This window comes from Myiozetetes cayanensis, unplaced genomic scaffold, assembly GCF_022539395.1.
Source record: "Myiozetetes cayanensis isolate MyiCay16 unplaced genomic scaffold, myiCay2020 scf1, whole genome shotgun sequence".
Taxonomy (NCBI): Eukaryota; Metazoa; Chordata; class Aves; order Passeriformes; family Tyrannidae; genus Myiozetetes; species Myiozetetes cayanensis.
This window is the reverse complement of record NW_026086604.1, coordinates 126,826,654-126,832,513: the sequence shown is the minus strand read 5'-3', so window position 1 is coordinate 126,832,513 and position 5,860 is coordinate 126,826,654. Positions and strand designations below refer to the sequence as shown.

Here is a 5,860-nt window from a genome sequence, read left to right as displayed (position 1 = left end):
CGTCCCTGGGTGGGCTCGAACCACCAACCTTTCGGTTAACAGCCGAACGCGCTTACCAATTGCGCCACAGAGACTCCCTTGTGCTTATAATCTTCATGATAAAATATAATTTCCACTCCCAAAATAAATTTACCTCCCTGAAAATGTTGATTTCAAGTAGCATTTAGTGCAGAGGTGCTAAAAGAGAACATGGTAATCCTATGGCATCTGTATTGCTGGCAGGCAGAACAGAGGGCTTCTAATGCTCCACAAATGCAACACAGCCTGGATGGTGGCTGTGTTGGCTTCCAAAGGCTGCCCCATAAATATAAAGAATTCTGAATATTAAGGATGTGCACATCTGGGAGCATAAGGGGAAACCAGGAATAGGAACAACATGAAAATAAAGTGTTGATAAAAAAAGAATAAATCAATTTGACAAGGAACTAACAGTGACTGCCATTTTCCCTCAACCAAGAGTCAAGAAAAGAGAGGGGGGAAAAATTGCACCTGAATACTAAATAAGCCATCTAAATTGAAAATTCTTAACCCATTACCTTGATGGATACAAAGCTTTGAGGATAAGAATCTAAGCAGCTGAAAGAAAACAGATTCGCGTTAGTGAGCTGAGCAGAGTCCCAGCCTGGACTCCGGACTGTGGAGCTGCACAGAGATGACACAACCCATGATGCAGAAAGGTGCAGCCCCTTGACTGTCCTTAATGAAAGGGGACAGATGACATCAGTATTTGCAGTCTGCCTATTTCCTTTTCCTGTCTTCCTCCCTCCAATCCACATCTGTTTCAGACCCACAGAAACCCTAAACAAAAACACTATTAAGCCCATGTTATAGAACTGCAGATGTATTTATCTCTTAGTGATAAAATTAGGTATGGCCTTTCTATGTGTGATTTCATAACTACTTCACTTAATATCAGCTTGATTTTAGTAAAGATTATTGAAGAACTACTTTTATAACTTTTATGAAATTAGAAACCTGTAAAAGCAGTAATTTGTTATAGAATTTCCAATATCTTACAGGTTTGGGGGCATATTTGTTTTAGCATTTGGCTGCAACAGTACACAGGCCAAACTGCTTGATCGAACAAGTCCACTGAGAAAAAACCTTCTTACTCTCTGTACTCCCTCTTCATTAATGCAATCAAATATTTGCAATAGATGACTGCCATGCACGAACAAGCTGCATGGAAACTTGACGCCTAGGGAAAAATTGACTGCCATTATGAGGCTGAAAACTCAGCAGTTAAAATGTCTGATGCCATCATTTGGCGAGTACACAAAAGCTGCCAAAGCAAAAGCTACACTACTGAAAATACTGCACTGTCCAGCAACATGTTGGAAATGCAGCTTTATTTCTGGAACTGCAATATGACCAGAACAATCCAGCAAAGCTTCACCATTTCAACTGAGAAGTGATATGGTTTGGGGCATGACAGATGGTACTAATTAATTGTTCAACACTTAACCTGTAAGTTAGTGTAGGGAATATTCCAGTTATAGTATATGACAAATAGTATGTTCCTTATGAACATACGAATATTTTCATTATGAAACTTATAGATTAAAGGTAATTTAACTTTTCTTCCAGTGTTGGTGCTTATATTCCTTGCTATATACACTTGTGAAAAATTAATTACACTCTTATAAACATATAAAAACTCTAAAGGGAAACTATCACACAAGAATGCCCTACTATTCTTCTGACTGAGGATGTTTAAATACCAGCTCTCTGTAATAGCTGATTTTATAGTACAGTAGCCATTTCATCTGCTTACATATTTCCAGTCCTTGTGATTGCCTTGTGCCTTTGACTGAGGACAGCAGCTCCAACTCCAGAACATGGAGCAATGCTGTAATGCTGAAAACAGAAGAAAGGAGATTTACCATGAATGAAGCTTATCAGCAAACTTGTATGTGCATGCCAGGTCTGACCCACAGCACAAAGTTCTCCTTCTGTGTACACTGAGCCTGCCAAACAAAGTCAGGAAGCATTAAAGGAAGAATTATCTCATCTAAATTATACCTGTGTATATGACATCTGTAAAACTTAAACTTATTTTCTAAATTGAACGGAGAGTCACCATTCTTCCTCATTCACCTTATTCTAACTTTCGAGTAAATTAATTTGAGTAACCACCTTACTTACAACAGTTCTACAGAGGGAGGGCAATGATTTGTTTAAAGTAGATTGGTTCACTATGAGTGAGTGGAATTAGGTGAGATAAACCCCATCACTCCTGACCGGTTTATTATATTGACTCATAGGGGAAATAGTGCAGCCAAAAACCACAGTAATGACTGCATCAGTCATTGGTGACCATTCAGAACAACGCAGTCTCTTATGAAAATAGTTAATTAAGTTAAGCCAAGGTTATACCCGTAGAAAATAGAAATGTGAAAACCTCCAGAGGCATTTTACTCTTGATATTCATAGACATTATCCCACATGCACAGCAGTGTCACATCTCCTCTGCCTCTCAAAGGAAATGCTTCTCTGAATCTTCTCTCTGTGGCTCTTCTAAGTTTTCCCCTTGCCCTGACAGCCCTTGGTGCTTCCAGCAGAGGAAGCAGAAAGCCAACATGAAGCTGTAGCATTTGCAAACTGAAAGCTGAGGTCTGACTCATCAGAAGAGACTTTTGGTTAGAAGACTGTAAATTTTATACCTACTTTATTTTCCTAAGATGCTTCTAGCTAATAGTAGTTCATGTCTGGAGTTGGTCTTATAGGGTACTTAGCAATTCCTAATTAGCCTTTTATATCAGTCCTATTATATATAGTGGTTTTGCTGTCAATTACTCAGGTATACCAAGTTCAATTAGTTTGTGAAAACCAAGGAGGTACCTGTAAGAAGTGAGATCACACTCATGCAAACCACTTCCTAACTCATGGCACTTCAGCCAATAGCTTCTGACTGCACAAGGGAGATCTCTCTTACTGAACACCTAAGCAATGTCTCCAAAGAAGAAAGGAAACAAAAGCAGATGCCTTGCTCACATCTGCACAGATATTTAATATACAAAGGGGGATTATCTTAATTAAGATATTCAATGTGCAACAGTATCAGCTTGCATTTGTACAGTCCTAAAATATCGGAGATGAAATCTACACATGGAGTTTTCAGGCATCACTGAAGGCAAGTGTTAGGGTTTTGCAGAAAATGAAGGCTGCCCAGGGACTTCCAGCACCAGGCAGCAGATCTGAAAGAGCCCTCCAAAGGTTGCAGGACAGAATTACTATTTCTGGGGGCTGTAATTTTCTGAAATACAGAAGTATGGTTGTTCTGATAGCATTTTAGTTCCTACTGCTGAATTAGTTGAAGATCCCTGAAATTCTCCAGAGATACTAACTTGCAGTAGAGAGTTGAATTCCTTTTTTGATTCTGAGAGTAAAAGTTTAATTTCTCTCCTTAAGCACTGCAGCCACACTAACTAATAAGCTGAGTCAACATGCTGGGAGCTCCAGCTGAATTCCATGTTTTCTGCATAGATAAAACCACTATATATGATATCTGCACTGCTTATAGTACCAGCATTAGTTAGGGTAAGTTTTGAGGAGCTGCATCATGGTTATAAATGCACCTTGCAGACTTGCCACATAGCCCTCAAACTGATCCCAGTTATAATGCAGAATGAGACAGGATGAAGTAAATATGGTTTGGTTGGATCAAATGTCTCACTTCTTCATGAACAAGATGAAAAGGAGTATCTATGGTCCTGAATGACTGCAGGAAAAACACATTTCATAAGACCAGTAAGAATCATTAATGAGCAATGATGAAAAAAGCTACAAAAATATTCTAGTGAATGCTTTCAGTTAGAGAAGGTGTTAAAAAATATTTTAGTTGCTTCTTAAAGTGTAAAATGCATGTGAAACCAGGACAAAGAAAGCTAAGCACTAACAGAAATATTTTAACAAACAATAAAGTTTGTTCACAGTATAAAGGCTTTGAAAATTCTTGGTTTTTTGAACGATGTAATGAGCCAAAAATTATGCATCAATGGGAATTTTTCATTTATGGAGTAAAATAACCCATACTACAACCAGAATTGGGGTGGTTGGTTTGTTTGGATTTTTGTTGCTATTTTAGTTTGGTTTTGTTGCTTTTTTTTTTTCAGAAAAACATAACCCAGTAACCATCCATCTGCATACATGGGAGTTTAAGTGGTACCTTTTCTCCTTCTATCCCTGAGATAACAAACCCGAGGACTTTAATACAGCTTTTTTATTATTTAAAACCAATGCTGAGAAAGTGATTAACAGGCAGACTTGAATAGAAAAAAATATAGATTATATGTTGGCAAGTAGTAAATACATTGCTTGGATGGAAATGGGATATACATTGAATATATAGTAACAGAGGAACACTTGAACTCAAATTTTGCATGCACATTACATTGTGTTTGTATAACACTTTAAGTTCTTCTGTTTTTCAGGTAATGTTTCAAAATAAAACTTTGCTTGATTGGGTAGGCTTGCCTGTTTTTGTTTCGAATATCTCACTTTTTTTCACCCCCACAGTAATTTTTTCATATATTATTAAATGAATAATCAAATTCAATGATTTTCAGAACATCCAGAGCAGTGTTTTCTGAATGACAGGGAAATGGCAGGTTGGTGAAATGAAAACTGAACTTTTTTGTGTGTTCAAAACACAGATTGTTCATTACTACTCTTTACCTGTTTGGTTAAAAAAACCCAAAACAAACAACACCTTTTCTGTTATTTGTTTTCGGCCAATCCTTATGAAAAGGATTTTGCTGGATCTTAGGGGATCTGTTTAGCACAGTATGTACTTCCTCATGCGCTCAAGGCTTGGCAACTGCTCACTGTTTATTTCCCATATTTGTTTTCCCTATTTATCTGACTGCATACTGCACACTTTTCCTAAGTTCTATATTTGTTTATATGGTTTATATAGGGTTACTTTATTTTGTGGAAATGTTTTTCCTGTGACAGCTTGCCCTGCTCTGGGCCTGGTGGGTTCAGTGGTTGCTTCCCAGCCCCCTTGCCGGTGAGGGACTGGACTCGGAGCCCAGATTTGCTGTCCTGTATCCCAGATACGACTCAGGTAGCTGCTTGTGGAGGAACAGGATTTCCCTTTTGTAAAATTTCAGCAATCATTTCATGCATCCCCTCAAACCCAGCTAACCCATGGGGGTTGGCTTCTTCTCCCAGGCAACTAGTGATAGGACAAGATGACTTAATCTTAACCTGCAACATTGGAGGCTTACGTTGGACATTAGGAAGAATTTCTTCACAGCAAGAATGGTTAGATAGTGAAACGAGCTGCCCAGGGAGGTGGAGGAATCATCATCCCTGGAGGTGTTTAAGGAAAGACTGGATGTGGCACTTAGTGCCATGGTTTAGTTGACACAGTGGTGTTGGGACATAGGTTGGACTCGATCTTAGAGGTCTTTTCCAGCCTTATTGATTCTGTGATTGTGTCAGCTTCCTTGTACCCTTACCCGCGTTCAGAGGGAGCGAGCGTCTCCCAGCCTGGAATGACCACTTCCTTGTCAATAGAACAGTGTGACAAGTGCTTAAAATCGCATTATTTAGCAAGAAGCCCTCACTGTCCAGTGCCAGCTGTCACGCATAGAGCGCGGCACAGCCGCTCGCCCGGCTACTCCTTCACGGGGCACGGTCCCAACGAGGTCCCTGCCACCGGCCCCTCAGCCGCGGGGCTCGGACCGAGCACGGCGGGACCCACCGGGACCACGGCGGGACCACGGCAGCCCCACGGCGGCCGCGGGGAGGAGAGCCGAACGCTGTGGACGCCCGCTGGCGGCCGAGGGGAAGCGGCGGCGCCAGGAGAGCGGCGGTGGCTCCGCCCCGGTTGCAGGGGGGCGTGGGGCTGCTC

The 5,860-nt window shown here is 40.6% G+C and overlaps 1 non-coding gene across 1 annotated transcript; it reads right to left on the bottom strand.

Moving 5' to 3' along the window:
- Positions 1 to 74, bottom strand: TRNAN-GUU (transfer RNA asparagine (anticodon GUU)). Its single transcript has one exon. It is a non-coding gene; the product is annotated as a tRNA-Asn (tRNA).
- Between the last annotated feature and the right edge of the window lie 5,786 nt (positions 75 to 5,860).